Below are 18,699 nucleotides of genomic sequence, written 5' to 3' on the forward strand. Positions count from 1 at the left end.
TTTGAACAATAGAACCTACCAAAAGTGAAGAAATCTGCCCAAGATGCTATCAAGGGATGGAAAGTACAACCTGATAGTACGTGGTCGACGTCAGGGACGGGAGAGCTATAAAACAGTTTCAGGTCCATACCCCTCTAAATTCAGACTGATCAATAAACCTGTAACGTAAGTTTTTATAGTAGGTGGTCCCTCTGAACTTGAATTGAATATATGTACGGAGCAGCGGATTTCAAACTTGAGAAAAAAATGTATTGATCAATTTTATTTATTTCGCTACTCTCCCTGGAGGGAACGGGGCTCGAAACTCTCATTGGCATGTCTCTGTGTTAAGAAACCAACTGCAGGGGCGCCTGGGTGGCTCATTATTATTCATTTGACAGAGAGGGAGACATCCAGCGAGAGAGGGAACACAGGCCCGGGGGTGGGGGGGTGGGAGAGGAAGAAGCAGGCTCATAGTGGAGGAGCCTGATGTGGGGCTCGATCCCAGAACGCCGGGATCATGCCCTGAGCCGAAGGCAGACGCTTAACGACTGCGTCACCCAGGCGCCCCTGTAATCTCCCCTTCGGAGGAAGGGCCCTCTCCCTGTGGATGGGGCTCAGTCAGGTTTGGGTACAGCTGATCCTACCCAAGAAGCACACACAGGCCAGTTAGAGGTCCCATCCTTCTGGCTGTAGTCATCTATTTAAAGGTGAGCACCTGGCCAAGCAGAGTTCTTTCTGGAATGTTTGCCAGAGGCATGTGATAAGATATGATAATCCCTCTGAAATTTTAAGCTATAAGGACCAAAGAAATGTGGGACTCCCGTGTGCCATCAGAGAGGGAGGGAGATAGAGGAAGGAAGAGACAGAGAGTAGGGGAAGAAGAGGAGGAGGAAGAGAGAGAACTGAGAGACGTGGTGATTTTATTTGAGGCATGAATCCAGCCGTACCTGAAGCCTATATTTTGGACATCCTGTTATATAAGTAAATACATCCTCTTTCCTTAAGTTAATTTGAGTTGGATTTCTGTCCTTGCGACCCAAAGACCCAACTAATACAATCATGGGATATTCTTCCCTACCTTTTCCACATCTTCAAATACCTTGATTTTCTTGCATCCCCAACACACCCCCTGCTTTAGTACCAGCCTCCCAATCCTGTGAGAGTCAGGGTCTCTGGTTGCTCCGGGGTCACCCACCTCCAAGTAATGAATCCCTGGACTTCGATGGAGAGGGCTTGGGTCAGCCTAGCTTCGGTACACAATGACTCTTTCTAGCACATTTCCTGGGGACAATTGCCGCCTTATGACTTACAAGGTAAGAAAGACCCCTGATGCCCAGCAAAAGCTCTCATGTACCTCCAGCAACCTTCTAGTGTTCAACATGGAACTCTCGGAGTCTCTAGACTGTGCACCTTCGTTGTCCTGCACCCACTTTCACCAGCAAATCCTGACTATTGTGGGAAAATTCTCTTAGGGACTGTTTTGTGGGAACGAGTACCAAAGGCTGTGTTATTAACACCAGGGGTCTCCTTGCAAATGTCACCCAATAAAGTTATCAGAACATCCCAAGAGGCAGACCATGACCTTCTTAGTAATCTAGGTAGAGCAGACCACCAATGGGTGGCCGGGGTGCACATCAGTGCATTTCCAGAATAGATTCAAATTTACAGCTTATTAATGGAAATTGACCTTTAACTGAAGATTTCATAGAAAAGGATTTAAATCACACATTGCCCAGCAAAACGATAAAAATTCCTCTCTAGATGTTGCTATTCTTTACCCAGAGTGCCAAACACTGCCGCCAGCAGCCTCCTCTCTCCCACTCACGGCCTGAATACTTCTCACTCTCGTTCTAAGGCAGTTCTGCAGGGGGTCCAGGACCAGCCTCAAGATTAGCATTACCTGGGACCTCATTAGAAAGGCAACTTCCCGGGCCCCGCCCTAGGCCTACTGAATCAAGTCTGGAATGAAGCCCAGAAATCTGTTTTAACAAACTCTCCTGGCAGTTCGGATCCAGACTCGAATTTGAGAATCACTGTCAGAACCATGACCTAAGTGAGTCAGTTCCTGCCTCAGTTTCCACAGCCCACCCAGCAGCACAGAAGGCCACAGGTGTTCAAGAGGGGCCCATCTGCTCCTCAAGCAAGCTCCTTGGTGGTCTCAACTGTGGCCCCAGATCACATATTAGTGGTGTCAACCCAGAAGATGGGCGATTTCGCTACGAAGGTGCTCAGTCTCTGTGTGTCGTCACGCTGACACTTAGGCTGAGGAAAGACTGGTTCCCCATGTCTCCATTCCAGGGCCTCAGATACATCAGACTATCCAAGGGCTGAGGGCTTCCTTTCTTACACGGAAGGAAGGAGGTGGAATGAAAAAGTCTCCAAGGGAAGAAACCAATGTACTTTAAAACCTCTTCTTCCCAGCAGCCCTCATGGATTATAAAGCCACATTTATCTTTGAGAGTAAATAGCAATCAGCCCCGAGGAGCGAGGAGACATACAAACAATGGCCAACATGAGTTGATATTGCCAGTGATCCATAAATCTCTATTTCTGGGGGTGCCTGGGTGGCACAGCGGTTAAGCGTCTGCCTTCGGCTCAGGGCGTGATCCCGGCGTTATGGGATCGAGCCCCACATCAGGCTCCTCCGCTATGAGCCTGCTTCTTCCTCTCTCACTCCCCCTGCTTGTGTTCCCTCTCTCACTGGCTGTCTCTATCTCTGTCGAATAAATAAAATCTTTAAAAAAAAAATCTCTATTTCTTTGGGAGATGTCGGGCGGCATTTTAATTCCAAGCCGTCGAATGAGAAGGAGCGAGATTTACCTCTGCCGCGGATCTGAGCGGAGCATCCCTGGAAATACAGCCCGATGAACACGCGGTTAAGCACTCGCCGATGGCCTCACTGATGGCCTCGGACAGGCTTCATAACANTTCTATTTCTGGGGGCGCCTGGGTGGCACAGTGGTTAAGCGTCTGCCTTCGGCTCAGGGCGTGATCCCGGCGTTATGGGATCGAGCCCCACATCAGGCTCCTCCGCTATGAGCCTGCTTCTTCCTCTCTCACTCCCCCTGCTTGTGTTCCCTCTCTCACTGGCTGTCTCTATCTCTGTCGAATAAATAAAATCTTTAAAAAAAAAATCTCTATTTCTTTGGGAGATGTCGGGCGGCATTTTAATTCCAAGCCGTCGAATGAGAAGGAGCGAGATTTACCTCTGCCGCGGATCTGAGCGGAGCATCCCTGGAAATACAGCCCGATGAACACGCGGTTAAGCACTCGCCGATGGCCTCACTGATGGCCTCGGACAGGCTTCATAACCCACGTGGGGAGCACGGCGGCCGAAACATGGAGCCGCTGAGCCTGGGCTGGGCAGCCGTCTAGGAAGGACAAAGGGCCCTGGCACCAAGCCTCCCCAGCTTGACTAATGGCTGCCACGTCAGCAGAGCACAGCCCCTGCCCCCAGTGTGGGCTTTGGAGTGCTTTGGAGCCTACCAGGCCCTTTCTCGAGGGTTCTTTTGCTTCTCTCCTCAGCAGTTTTCTCACCATGCGTGGCCAGTCCCAAGCCTGGTCTTTGTCCTCAAGGGGAGACCTTTCTCTATAAATTGTCCACTATGTTGTGTCTGAGAATGAGGATGGTCGGCTCCCACTCCCTGCTCCGCCCTTTAAATAAGGCATTGGATTTAACATCCATCTACTACTTGCCCGATGCTCTGCTTAGTGGTTTGTGCACATTAACTCACTTAATCCCCACCACTGTGTGACTTTGGGCCAGTCACTTGATTTCTGTAAGCCTCTGTTTCCTCATCTTTAAAATGGGGACAATAATAGCACCCACCTCATAGGGTTGCTGGGAGGTAAAGTGGACTATTCCAGGGAAGCCCTGGGTGGGGGACGGCTGCCCGCCGAGCCCTGCCTGCCCCTGCCCGTGGTGAGTTAGGTGCTCTGTGCCACGTTCCCAGGGCCTGAGCTGGGGACCTTGTGCTCCACAGCTACGGTCTAATTTGGGTCTCATCCTCGGGGGAGGGAATGCATCTTTTTTCCCCCCAAAGATTTTATTTATTTATTTGAGAGCAACAGCAGGAGAGAGAGAGAGAGCACACAAGCAGGGGGAGGGTCAGAGGGAGACGGAGAAGTAGAGTCCCCGCTGAGCAGGGAGCACGATGCAGGGCTCCATCCCAGGACCCTGGGGTCAGGACCTGAGCTGAAGGCAGATGCTTCACTGACTGAGCCACCCAGGCGCCCCGAGGGAATGCATCTTACTGCCTTTGCATCCCCAGCCCTGAACACAAGGTCTGGGGCAGGGTACGAGCTCGGTGGCACGTGTGAAGTTAGGAAGGAAAAGAGGAGGAAGACTGGCAGGGTGAGTTCCAGAAACTCCTGGTCCTGAGCTAACAATGCTGGGCTGGGAGACTCCAAGTGAGGACATAACAAAAAGGGAAACTGGAAGAGAGGAAAGAATATACAGAGCACCCAACTCTGAGTCCAGGAGAGGGCAGTGATTTATCCAAAGTCACACAGCCGCTTGGTATCAAAGTTCAGGTCATAATCGTGCCCGAAGTCTGCCAGGGTGCGCAGTGTCTGAGCCACCACATTGGGACAACGTATTACCTGAAATAGGTAGAAGACCCCGTGAGCAAGCTGCTAGGTTCTAGAACCTGCTGCCACCTCCCCTGGTGGTTATTGAGAACCCCAGCCTGGTACCGCCCCACCTCCTTCCCCAGGGCTGCTGCCAGTCTGCTTCCAGGGCTCTCCCTGCCCTTCCGCCCTCAAGTCCGAGAACTCGATGAGCAGATCAGGTTCAAGATCAGGTGTCAGAGAGGTGCCTGGGGGAAATACACGGGCCTTGGAGTCGAGTAGACTGCAGTTCAAATCTCCTTGCATCCTTTTCCTCATTTAGACAAAACAAGTAGGCTGTGTGCGCCCCAGGTTCCTTACATGTGAAATGAGAACAACATACACTTCGTAGGGTTATAGGTTGTTGTAAGAATGAAGCCAACTTAAGCAAAATGCTAGACCTAGTAATTAGACATATCCGGCTGATCTAAGGCGAAGTATTATGTTCTCTTTATATTTCTTCCCCCTTCCCTGTCTCTCCAGGGCGAGCACGCTGGCTTATACCTAGCAGTAGGTGCTAAGTACGAAATCACTGAGTAAAGGAGGAGCTATTTTGTGTTCTTTAAAACTTGGCTTCTCAAAGTGTGGTTTGGGGACCAGCTGCACTGGCATGACCTGGACGCTTATTAGAAATGCAAGATCTTGGAGTCCATCCCAGATGTACTGAAACAGAACATTCATTTCAGTAAGCTCCCCAGATGATTCGTGTGCACATTAAAGTTTGAGAAGCTTCAGTTTAGAAAGCAACCTCTGAAGCTGGGGAAAACCTAAAACTCCTGTGAAGGGAGCGAGCATTGCGGGAAATTCATAGGCAAAAAGACCACACGTGCTGTGAGCAGCCTCTTCCCACTCTCACTGGTCTGCAAGTGGTTTCCTGTTTCCGTGGAAACCCAAAGGACTTCAAATCATTTCTCTAAGATCCATAATGGGAGCAGAGCCAGCTACCACGTGCCCCTGTGCGTGTGCTTTCCAGAGAAGACTGTGGTCTGGGGATCGTTCCTTCCTTGCCAATTGATAGCTCTGTCACAGATTAGATGGCAGCCTTTAATGGAGAGCCCCGAGTGACATCAGAGTCCCTGCAGTTTTCATATGGGGAAGGAGGGCAGGACCTGAGGTGGTTTTCCTGTACCTCTGGGGTGTTTTCCATGATCTGCAGCAGGGGTGTGGAACTTGCTAAATGAAATGACTTAAAAACTCATTTACTGAAAACAAATGCATGTTACCCAGCTCTTTGATGAGGGGGCGTACCCTCAGTGGTCATCTGCCATGAACCTTCTCCATGCCAGGCCTGTGTGGGTCCTGGGGATAGAGTGGGGACGGAGACTCGCTCCTGCCCTTGAGGAGCTCATAGTCCAGTGGAAAAAGAGATGTGCTGGCAGATAGTCAAAGAGCGATGAACCAAGGGCCATGGACAAGAGGTCCACAAATGACATGGGACAGTGAGCTCATATATATATGAAAGACAGAGAGGAGTGAGATACATATATTCATATATGAGAGAAAGAGGGAGAGAGGGAATTCAGTGGTTGTGCAGGGCACAGACACATATAAATATGCATATATATATATGTATATATATATATATATACATATATATATATATGTAGAGAGAGAGAGAGAGATAAAGCAAATATACTTAAGTGTTAACAGTTATCACCTATCTGGACAGAATACCGTAACTCACTGTACTATCCTTTCAACTTTTTCTATACTTGAACACTTTTGTAATAAAAAGTGGGGAAAACGTTGGGGGTGGCACATCCATCAGGCGGCATCACCACGGCTGGATGACTTAGTAAATGGTGATGTTCACAAATGTTTGCTTATGGCTTGCAATACGCAGTTGTGAAGTGTCTCCCCTCTGTGACCGCAGTCCATCCTCCCAACAGCACTGTGGGGCCTGTACCCATCACCCTCGCTCACGGGCAGAGGCCTAGAGACCACGGTGATGTGCCCAAGGCCACCCACTGGCAAGTGATCTAGCCGGGAATGAGACCCAGGCTTTTAGACTCCAAATCCAGTTCTCTTTTGTCACCCAGAGTCTCTAAGGAGCGCATGGCTTATTTCCTGCCTGTGCCAGGGGCTAAGTGCCCAGACGTGAGGAGGAGGGCCCAGTGTTTATCTTTCCATGCCTGCCTTGTCCCCGGTGGGCGACCATCCACTTTTCCTTTTGGGTCTGCAGGGGGTGAAGACAAGGGGGGCAGGCACCCCGGACAAAATGGCAGCTGACCTTGGGCTCTTTTTCCTTGGCTGAGGCCCGGGCGAGTCTAGGAAACAGCCTGGCTGAAGAGAGCTTGTGTGGGAAAATGGCCTCTCAAAGCTAGAGAGAGGCATTGCATGGGCTCACACTGAGCACACTCCAGCAAAGATGATTGGTCTTTCAGGCACCCCGCCAGAGGGTAAGTTTTATCACTTACCCGCAATATGAGCCAGATAAATGGCTCCTTCTTGGTTTCCTGCCAGTTATTGCTCGTGCTGCCAGAAAGTCTTAATCACGCTGTTGAAAGAGGCTGCCCCCCTCCCCCCACCAGCTGCCAGCTGGCTCCTGGGCCTCTCAGCTGGGCCATGACTTCCTGCACCCCCACAGCAAAGGCTCCCCTGTTTGGGCCTGATTCAGAGCGCTCTGACTTACTACTCACTTTTCAATCTCACGTATATTTATAAACCTCTTTTTCTAACCCTGAAGCCCTGGGGTGGCTGCCCAAGCTCGAACAGAACAATGATACATCCACAGTGTCCCCAGTACCGGGTCCAGGACCCAGATCAGAGCGGAGTCTTGAAAGTGTTTGCTGGATGTTCTGGGCTCAGTTGTGTCCCCCACCCCTCCCCACATTCATATGTTGAAGTCCTCACCCTCGGAATGTCCAAATGTAACCGTCTTTGGGAGATAAGGTCTTTAAAGAGATAATTTGGGTTAAATGAGGTTACTGGCATGGGCCCTAATCCCATATGATTTATAAAAAAGGACATTAGGATAGACATGCACTGAGGGAGACCACGTGAAGACAAAGAGGAGACAATGGCGGAGCAGGGAAGCCTCAGAAGAAACCAACTCTATGAACACCTGGATCTCAGACTTCTAAGCTGCAGAACCGTGAGAGAAGAAATTTCTGTTGTTTGGGCCCCTTGTTAGGGCAGCCGCAGCACAAGAGTGCACCGGAGGAGCGTCGAATTTACTGGAGTCCCGGCACAGGCCTGGCACAGAGCTGGTGTGCGGCTGAATCTGGGACTAAATCCATGTCCCAGACGCCATCCATCGAATGTGGACTGCCCTGCTTGAGTTGGTCATCTGGGTGTCTCCCTGGGGCAGGGGGGGAGGCGGGGAGGGGATAGGCTGACAGCCACCCTCCCTCATGAGTCTTTCTTCCAGCTCTTCCTTTCTTTCCTTTTTTTTTTTTTTAAATTTTATTCATTTGAGAGAGAGAGAGAACAGAAGCAGGGGGGAGAGGGAGAAGCAAACCCCTCACTGAGCCAGAAGCCTGACATGGGGCTCGATCTCAGGACCTGGAGATCATGACCTGAGCTGAAGGCAGACATTCAACCATCTGAGCCACCCAGGCTTTCCACCTCCAGCTCTTTCTGATCTGATATCACCCATCCTTAAAATGAATCTCAGGGGCGGGAGCCTGTTCCTCCGTGTGGCATGAAGGTGGTGGCCAGGTCATGGACACGGACATGCCAAGGGGACTAGTCATGGAATAAGAGCAAGACCTGTGTTACAGGCTGCAGGGGGAGTCTCTGAGAGGAGATTTCTAAGGTGTTCTCTTGGCGTTAACAAGGCTCAGAGAAGCCTTGGAGAGTCCAGCTCTGTTTATGAAAGCAGCCCTGTACCTAGAAGATTCTTTAGTGAATAAAAATATTTTAGCTTTTTAAAAGTGCCCTTGATTATCTTCAGTTGGCCCAGAATTTTCAGTCTTGGCATCATGGGGCGTCTCTCCTTTCTTCAGGCTGCCTGGGTTCGTATTTGCACCTTCTTTGTGAGCTTGACTTTAGAGAAGCAGGGACTGTGAAGGGAGCTGAGATACGAGGGACCAGGACTTTGTCCACAACAGGTTTGCTGCGGGGCGCGGCCATCACTCATAGTGAGTGTGGGGAGGGTACGCATTTGTCTAGAAGGGGTCAGGCCCATCGAGGCTCAGAGTATGTCCGAGGCTCCCCTGGCACTGACACCCACAGTAGGATACTCTGAAGGCCAAGATACCCATATGGGCTCTGAGGGGGACACCAGCATCACCAGAAATATGCATCAGTGAGAATCCCGGGGACTTGGGGAGGCTTCTCCTGCCCCTGGCCCTTCAGGCAAGCTCACGTCTAGCCCTGGAGGAAACCGGCATGGGGAAAGAGATGGTGTGATGCCCTGGAGGAAACCGGCATGGGGAAAGAGATGGTGTGATGGTCGTGTACTGCTTGGATTGTTCTTACAGAATTGCGCCTTTGTCCTCCTGGTGTTTGGGAATCTTTGAATCGCTCAAGGGGATTGAGTCACCCTAGGGTTAGGGCAGGGGGCAATGTCTCATGTTTAAAGTGGATAGAACTTGGCTTTCATAGTTTCCTCTCCCGTTAACATTTAAACAGCTGACTTCTGGTGAGGCAGCCAGTGATGGTCTCGGGCACCGTGGTGACTTCTCGATGAGTCCCATTGACACCCAGGGTGTCAGTGCTAGACGGGACCCTGCATACCACTCACGGGAAATCAGAGGCACAGGAGGTGAAGGCAGCCCCCCCAAGGCAGTGCAGCTGGCACGGAGGAACTGAGAGACCTCGAAGACACTCCCCGAGTTGCTTGGGGTGTGAGAAGATGGAAACAAAACACAGCAGCACCAGCAACCAGCTCTGTGCACAGCCGCACCAGGATGTTCCCAGCTGAACACAGACGCCACAGAACGGAAACAACGTGCTACCAGGACCTTCTACGTCTATGCTTGCCACAACACAATAGGAACCAAGAAGGTGCTTAAACATTCCCCTCTCCCGAGCAGCGGAGGCGAGTGCTGCCCCGTCCCAAGCCAGCGCTAGCCGCCCCCCCTTCCTGCCTGCTGCATCGTTATTGACTAAGTCATGCAATCATGAGTTAACAGTAATGAACTGATTATTAAGTTCTGAAGATACTTTATAACTTTGGTCACCCTCGCTTTGACAGACTCAGAGCCAGAACTGCCCCCGCTTTCCGCCCTTCTCTGTCTCAGCCAGCAAAACCCAATCTCCCGAGAAGCCCCCCTCAACATCTCGCACTGCGATGCACCAGGGTTTCTCTGGGGTGCATTCTTTCTGGCTGCAGTAAGGTCAATAGGCCTTTCACCCGATTCTGAGTGTGCCCCGGTGGTCTTTAGTTGGTGAACCTTTACATCTGTCAATTGGGCACACTGGTCCCTGCCCAATAACTGCTCTTTACAGAGATGTTGTAAGAAGCAAGTGGCGTCACGTGGGTGGGAAGGAGTTTTTCAAGTTGAAATTGCTCTGGGTCTCTGAGCTAGTGTGATGTGGAGTTTCCAAATGGCTCTCTTTCCAGACTTAGAATACAGTACTTTTTAAATGGAAGATTCCTATTCAAGCTTCTGTTATGTGTACCTGCCTTATTTCATTGGCGTAAATCCCTCCTACGATTTAGTGTGAGGAATAGCAATTAACACAAAACCTTCAAAGACACTTGCCCAAGGCTGGGGCCTGCCTGGGAGGAAGATCTGAGTGTTTGTGGGTGCTGGCTGGGGGAGTTTGCAGAGTGGCTGACTTCTGAGCACCACCCCTGTCTTTTCCTGCTGATACCATTGCTTCCACGGGGGAGTGGCTGCAGTTTCAGCCAGGCTGAGAGATAAAGCCATCCACCCAGCAAAAAAGGCAGGCAGCAGCCTCATTCCTCCTTTTTTCTTTTTTTCTTCTTAAAAAAAACCACCAACCTCAGTGGTGGCCCTGTTGCTGCAGGGTGAGGGCCAAACTCCATGGCCTGACCTCGGAGGCCCTCATCTTCGGCCGTTTCTTTTTAGGGGACCCACCCTGGGCCACAGCAAACATCTCAGGGATTCCCAATCTCATGATCCTTTTTCAAGTCTCCAAGACTGGTTTATGCCTTTCCTCCTGCTTGCCACATCCTTCCATATCTTTTCCTCCAAAACTCAACCCAAGTATCACTTCCTCTATCTTCCCAGCTGACCTCTTCCGCCTCAGGGACTGATGATGTTTTTACATGATGTTACTTGTGCCTTATCACATTGTATTGAAATTATGCTTCTCCTGATCTCTAATCTACGCACGCAGGCACGCACCTGCAGCTGCAGGGAGCCACAGACCCCAGCAGTTGGGAAGCTCCTTGATGAAATGAAATGTGCTTTCTTATTTTAGTATCTATAGGGATGTGGTTTTGTACTGACCATGGGGCCTGGTACACAGTAGGTGGTTAATGAATGCTGTAATTTGCTGCTGTTGATCTTGTCATGTTTCAGTATCAAGCAGACTGTTGTTTTCACTATTTGGGATTCCCTTGGGACATGGAAGCTGGAACATTTGTCACTGGAAAGTTTTTCGCAATCAGAAAGGCCAGTCCTAGTCAACTGAAAATCCATGGCTCTGCCCAGCTTTTGGAAATGCCCGGCTCATCTGAAAAGAATTTTCTTGATCCTGTTTTCGGGCCTGCCGAGGAGGGGTTCACTGTGTATGGTTCACTAGCTACTGCAGCTGGTATTTTCCCACCAATTAGAAGTAAGTCTCAGCGTGGGGATTTTTCTTTAAGAATCACTGTCTTTTGGGCATGCCCATATTTTATTTCGGAGGACTAGATTGTCACGAATATCATGGGGTTTTTGTTTTATTTGGGCTACGGTTACCCCTGAGGGAGGTCAAAATGCAGGACCAGTCAATGTTGATTCCACCCCCTTCCCTACCAAGAAACTTCAAAATGAAGCCAGGTTTGCCCCGGAGGCCTGCGTTATTTCTGTCAGAAGAGCCCGAAGCCTGGAAGTCAGGACACCTGGGTTCAAGTCTTGTTTTGTTGTTGACTCACTATTTTGTATTTCTAGTAGCCCTCCATGTGCTGTCCCAGGCCAACGACAGCACTTGGAACCTGTTAGAAATGCAAATTCCCAGGCCCCACTGAATTAGAAAGCTCTGCAGCTGGCGTCCAGAAACCTTATTCTAATAAGATTTATTGATTTCATAAATTTAATAAGATTATTTATTTTATGAATGAGATTTAAGGCGATCTTATTTAAATAAGATTCTGACGTACACTGAAGACTGAGAACCACCGATCTGGTCAAGGCCATTTAATCATTTCAATAGAAGTTTGTGTTTAAAATTATTCAAACCAGTAAAGTAAATATACTACCTCCACACACGCACACACTACAACGTAAGACATTTGGAAGAGACAAACATTTAGGTATAAATTCAACTGAAGTGTAAACAGTCTTGTAAGTTTTCTTCTTGTATTTTTTTCCCTCACACGTGTTTTCACAAGGCTGTAATCACAGGACACGCACAAGTAGGTAGACTGCTTTTTCTCCTGCTTAACATGCATACTGTAAATGCTTCTCAGGGCTGCCACCTCCACATCTTCATCAACTACTCTGAATGGTCACACAACACTTCACGGAATAGCTGTGTCTGGCTTCCTCACCAGGCCCGGGTGAACTTGTGTATGTGGAGGTGAAAATGTCCTTGGACGGACAAGGAGGCCTCCCCTTTGAGGAATCTGATTTTCTCTTCATTTCATTGTGGAAAAATCAAAACTATGAGTGTTCCCGGAAATAGAGTCATAAACAGAGAGGAAAGGGAGGTTAGACAGCCTCCAGAGTTTTCCAGACTCATCCAGAAACTGGGATTCTCCCAAGCCTGAAATCCCCTCCTGAAATCCTGAGGCGGTTGGGTCCTCACTGCGCTACCTTGTGGCTGTGTCTATGAATTGCACCTTCTCTTGACAAGCATGGCGGGCATCCCAGTCTTTCAGCGTGGAGGAGCCCGTTGGAGTTTGTCTCCTAGGCTGGTGCCTGAAGGGGAGCTCCCCTCCCTGCAGGACTGGCTGTGCTCCCTCCCATTTCCTGGTTTCCACACTGGGGCTGAAGTCCAGCTGTGACCCCCAGCCTGCTGGGCAGGGATCCAGATGTCCTGCTTGGCCCTGGCCAGCCCCTTTCCCTAGTGGGTGGACCTCAGCCCCCAGCTGAGAGGGCCCCTCTGTCAAATGGACACCCTCCTGGCTGTGAGAACGGCTGTGCCCGTGCATGTGTCCTGCACGGATCTGTGGATGTCGGAAACCAGGCTGAGGTATACCAGTGTGGCCCCATTCCCGTGGAGAATGTAACTGGGACTGCTCAGCCCTGCCTGTGGACCAGCCCCCACTCTCCTTTCCCTCCCTGATGACTTGCCTTGCGGCACCGTGGCAGCTGGTGAGGGCAACGGGGCAGGGAGGAGGTGGCAGTGGGCATCTCCGTACTGGCCAGTTAGCTTTTGGCTGGATCACTCACTTGGGGATTCACATGCTACGGTCAGTTGCCAGGCCCAATCAGGTTCTTCCACAATCAGTCACTGTTTCTTTTTGAAAAATATACTATTCACCTGACCCAGAATGAAAGAATACGGGTGCAAGTCCTGGGTCCCCTGTGAAAGGCAAGCGGGGTGGAAGACAGGCTGTTGTCCTCTTACCCCAGGCTTGTCCTCTCTGGGTGTGTGACCCTCAGGAGAACTCAGAGGGTTAGGCCAGGAAGTCTGGCAGTGGATGGGATCTGCCCTTTAGCAGAGAGAAGATAACATATCACTAGCATGCTGGACTCTGGTTCCCTGTGCATTCTCGACGAACGTTACTCACAAGTGACCTTCCCTGCAATTGTAGAGGTCTATCAGGAAGTCATAGGTGCCACTGGGGGAATAATTCTGGGCGTGAGTCTATGATCTGGAGGGGGTGGTTCTGAAGTCACCGTGCTAGGTATGGCCCTTTCCCAGTGGCACTCTTGGAACAACAAATCCAAGACCAATCTAATTACAGCTAATCTGGATTTTTTTTTAATTTTATTTTTCTTTTCCTTTGAAATACTTAAAAAAACCCCCACACTCGACGGCCTTAAGAATTCTTCATATATATCTTTAAATATACTTCTAATTCCTAGCCATATACATATATATAGTCTTTTTCATAGTTGTGATTCAATAGGTAGGTTATTTAGTCCTGTTTCTCCCCCCACTTTATTGCATATAGAATTTCCTTATACTTATTTTGAAAAGCTACAAGACCAGTTGTTATTTAACTTTTTGGAGGTCACAGGTCCCTTTGATAATCTGCCAAAGTTACGACCTCTCCCCCCCAAAGTGCACAGAGGCTCGGCCTTGGGTGCCATCTGAGGAGGCAGCCAGACTCTCCGAGGACACCCACCCTCGAGCAGGCTAATATCGGCCCGTGTTCCACTGTGAGCGCCCGAGGGCCGGCATTAAGCCTTCGATTTGTGAATTCCGTCTTGATTACCTCCGGAAGTTCCCGGGCCTTTTAGTACTTTAGTAGGCATTTGAAACAATACTTGTTTAAAGATGGACTTCGTGCTCCCTGGAGGGTTAATTGTTAGGCGTTCCAGTTGTTTCCAGTTTTTGGTCCTTGTGACCCAGGGCAGCTGTCAATCTACCTACGTATGATTTGCTCTGCTTTTTTTCATCCCAGAAGGCCTGTTTTGGGGAGGTGTTTGGGCTTGAAAAACATGTGCACTTTAGGGGCTCTGTACCTTTGCTTATGCACAAGGAAAGCCTCCTTCTTTTTTGTTCCAATTCTACCCCCGCAAGATGGTGCTCAGATGCTGCTGGCTTCCCCCGAGCTCTCCCTGTGCCCCCCACTTGGAAGTCGACTCTGCCGCCTTTCCACCCGCTCCTTGTTCTAGTCCATTTGGGCTGCCGTAACAAAGTGCCCTGCGACTGGGCGGCTCGTAACCAACGGAAGTTTATTTCTCGCAGTTCTGGAGGCTGGGAGTCTGAGATCCAGGTGCCAGTGTGGTCAGGTTCTGGTAGGAGTCTGCATCCTGGTTTCCTCACAGGTTGGAAAAAGAGCAAGCTCTCTGGAGTCCCTTGTGTAAGGGCACTAATCCCATTCGGAGGGCTCCACCCTTATGACCGAATCATTTCCCAAAGGCTGCACCTAATATACCGTCCTATTGGGGTGAGCATTTCAACATGAATTTACAGGAAACACAAACATTCGACCCATTTTATTCCTCTCTAGTGGTACTTATCACATTCCACGTCCTAGTGGGGAAAATTTGTGTTTACATCTTATTGCCTGTATTAGACTCAATGACATGCTTCATGTATATGACACCCAGAACAGATCATTCTAATATACCTCTCTGCTCAGTGAGACAAAGTTATTTTCAGTAATATTGCAAAAATCAGGAATCAACTGTTTTCTTAATTTGTTCTTTAGTTTTAGAGCAATGAACAATTTAAGAGGATGAACACATTGCCACTTTGAAGATATTCAAATGCACTAAAAGCATTTCCTATAAGAACTAAAATTCTTACCTACAAAACAAAATATGCTTGACTCTTGGAACGACACAGATTTGAATTGTGTGGGTGCAAATATACGTGGATTCCCCCCCTATAAATACAGCACAGTGTTTTCTCTTCCTTATGCTTTTCTTAATAACATTTTCTTTTCTCTAGCTCACTTTCTTGTAAGAATACAGCATATAATGCATATAACATACAAAATATGTTAATCGACTGTTTGTGCTATTGGTAAGGCTTTTGGTCAACAGTAGGCTGTTAGTAGTTAAGTTTTGGGGGAGTCCAAAATCATATGTGGATTTTCAACGGCATGGGTGTTGGTGTGCCTACTCCATGTGTTGTTCAAGGGCCAACTGTATGACGCCTCCCAGTTCACTGTAATATCTGTCTTGCTGTTTTACATTGGAAACGTAAGAGCTCTACGTGGTCCCGTAGGATAGGAGAATGGAAGTTCTCAGGTGTTGCTTCTTTGTTTTCACAATCACTATGGTATCATCTTTGACTTTGAATTTGCTGTTTCAATGTAGGAAAATGCAGGAAGTACCCCAAAGGTTGGAGACACGAGACGGTCAAAGCCAGTTGGGAGGATTGGAAACCATGGCACCTGCAGTGAGCACGTCACCAAATGGGTGAGTGTCAGGGGCCAACCACATAACTGGGAGTTCTCAAAACTAACACCGATGGGGAACATCGTATTTATTAAAGGATACGTGATAAAAATGTGATCATTTGAAGGTTACACATATATCAATGAAACTCAACAGTAACCATAGCAGTTGTTTGCCACTTTGGTCAAAAAACTATTTTGAGGGTGTAGGAGGCTTATTTTTATCACCGATATTATTGAGAATTGTGATAATGGAAAAAACCCCAAATTTTAGTAGGTTCTTTTATTGTATTTACATTCCCTTTGGAGGATGGCCTCCTTATTAGTGACTTCTGGGGTACATGGCTCCCACCTCCCCACCCCTGGCCCACCCCTGATTTGACAGCGCGGGGTGGGAGTTGGGGCCAGGGGCTCCTGTCTACTGCCCAAATGCAGTGGTTCTGTGTGTGGGCCGAGGCCCTGGGGAGGGCCTATATGTGAGGCTGATTTTCTTCACGTAGGCCAAACCAAGTAACACGCGACAATCCACTGCATACAGAAACAGATAGAAGAGTCCAGCCCTCTCCCATGAAGCCAGACAGTAAAGGAATTTGCAACACTTTTTTGCAAAACAATGTCACTCTTCAGTCCGAAGAGTCCCTTTTTATTGTTGATGTTTGGAAAATACAAGGCATTTCTCATAATAGTATACGTATTGACACGCGATGGGTTTGCTGTTGTTTTTAAAGGCATTAGCATTTACAAAACTTCCTCAGCTTAGGTCTCTAATATGGTAAATATTGATAGCTGTAGTCCATACCAAAAAGGCCCTTTGGGGTCCTAATGAATGTTTCAGAATGTAGTGGCGTCCTGAGACCGGGAAGTTTGAGAGCTGCTGTCCTCATGCCCTCCCTCATATGTATGGCGCATGGGGTGCCCAGTGGTTAAATGAGGGAGGGGCTCAGTGGGGGCTGCTTCTGGGAGTTGGAAGCTGTGGCTGGGATGGGAGGGAGGGAGGGGGGCAGTGGTGGACACCTGGAGGGTGGGGCTGCCGGGGGAAGGAACAGCAGTTTCCATTTCAGGGCAGTGCCGGCTCTCATGGCAACACAAGTGTGTGTGTGTGGGGGAGGGGGGTCTGGGTCTCAAGCAGTGAGGTCCGGGGATGAGGGTGATGGTAGTTCTGTGTTCTGGGGGCTTCAGGAGGCTCCCCATACCCTGTTCCCCTTGGCGCTGACCGATTGGAACACCCGCCCCAATCTGTCTTTCTGGATGGGAACTGAGCAGAGCTGTTTTCGAGGGGCCTCTGGCTGTCCACTCACTGGGAGTGAGCACAGTGGAAAGAGAGGCCCAGAGCCTCAGTCAGACAGATCGAGCTCTCCGTGTTTCTCCCTGCTCTGCTCTGAACAGCCACGGGACCCCCGTGGGTCACCTAAATGCTGGCTGACTCTCCGCCATGGCAGGGAGGATGGCATGACATCCGGCACATACTGGGTACACAGTACCTTAGCGGGTCCATGAGTTATGTCATTCATAAACACAAAAAGTGGCAGGCTGGGAGGGGTAGGCTTAAGGAAGAGGGGTCCTTGAATTCTTCCTGGCTCATAGCTAGTGACAGTGGGAGCTTGGTATAGACCAGGGTCTCTCGACACTTGACCCACTATAGACACTTTGCCCTGGATAACTCGTTGTGGGGACTGCCATGTGCGTTGTAGAACGCTTGGCGGTATCCCTGGCCTCTGCCCACCACATGCCAATAGCACTCTGTCCCCAACTGTGACAATTAAACATGTCTCTGGACATTGCCAAATGTCCTCTGGGGGGCAGTTTTGCCCCTGATTGAGAACCGCCAGTCTAGATAGCCGTCTGACAAGGCCTCCCCTGCGGGCGCTTGCTTCCAGCCAGTCTTGGAAGACAACGCACCAGCATCATACACACAGATCTGGCTCATTCCTTGCAGGAAGAATTCTGCCAAGGGCTTCTGCCCTCAAGGGAACAAGAGACCTCCTGACTCTGATCCTTTCCCCTGAAGAACCCTCCTGCTAACCGTGGCTGCTTCCCTCGGCTTTGGGACAAAGCAGGCCCTGGGACAGCAGTAGCTGGCCAACACAAGATCTGTGGAAGGAAATCTGGACCATGCCCAGCAACCTGGGGGAGGCCATCCTGCCCTTCAGCTTCCTCCTTGGCTTCAGACCTCCTCGTCTCCACTCAAAAACACTCGGGGCCGATCGACAGCAGCATGGATAAACGGAGGGAGGTGTGCTCACACGACGGAATGCTTCTGCCACCAGAATGAATGAGTCACCACCACTCAAACGTGTCCCGGATGAAGCTCACTGGTGTCACGGTGAGTGAAAGAAGCCAGAAGCAAAAAAGCACATGCTGGAAAAGTTAACGGAAAGTTCCCCCAAAGGTCGCATAATCTACGTCAAGGCTCAGGGGTACACAGGGGGAGCTTCTCGGATACAGATTCCGACTCTGAAAATTCATCGCGCAGTTATAGTGTATCAGAACTATCTTCTTGATAGATGTCATACTCGGTAGAAAATAAGCAAACAAAAAACAGCATTCTGGACCGAAGGTCAGGACAGGCCCTTCAGCAAAATCCCCGTCCATGCGGGGAATAAAAGTCATCAGCGATTTTGCCTGTTTGGCTCTAAATTCTTATTGTCGTTTTTGGACCTGGCTTCGTACAGGGGATGATGTATGCAAAATAGTGAGCACATGCTTGGCACAGAAAATGCTCGGCACATGGTAAATAATTAATACTGCTAATCAGTTATTAACTGGCCTATGATATAAAATAATAATAAAATAATAAACAACCCCCCCTTTTTTTAAAAGGGGAAACAAGATTCTGGAATTTTCAGGGATATTGGTTACTAAATTCCTCATCCTGAAGGCTTTTGGAGCTCCTTCCAACCACAGTATTTGAAGAAAGAAAAATCTAAAGCTTCTACTGTAGAGTTTCGAGCTCCTGACCAGTAACCAGCACACACACGAAAAGTCCCAAACACCTGTCTCTTTGGTCGAATTGTTCGGTTTACTTCATA

The 18,699-nt window shown here is 49.3% G+C and overlaps 1 protein-coding gene across 1 annotated transcript in view; it reads right to left on the bottom strand.

Annotated features, from left to right (window-relative positions):
• LIPC (lipase C, hepatic type) overlaps positions 1 to 18,699 on the bottom strand; it is a 155,334-nt gene that overhangs the window by 116,096 nt on the left and 20,539 nt on the right. The window lies entirely within an intron of this gene.

Source organism: Ailuropoda melanoleuca, chromosome 5 (genome assembly GCF_002007445.2).
Source record: "Ailuropoda melanoleuca isolate Jingjing chromosome 5, ASM200744v2, whole genome shotgun sequence".
Classification (NCBI taxonomy): Eukaryota; Metazoa; Chordata; class Mammalia; order Carnivora; family Ursidae; genus Ailuropoda; species Ailuropoda melanoleuca.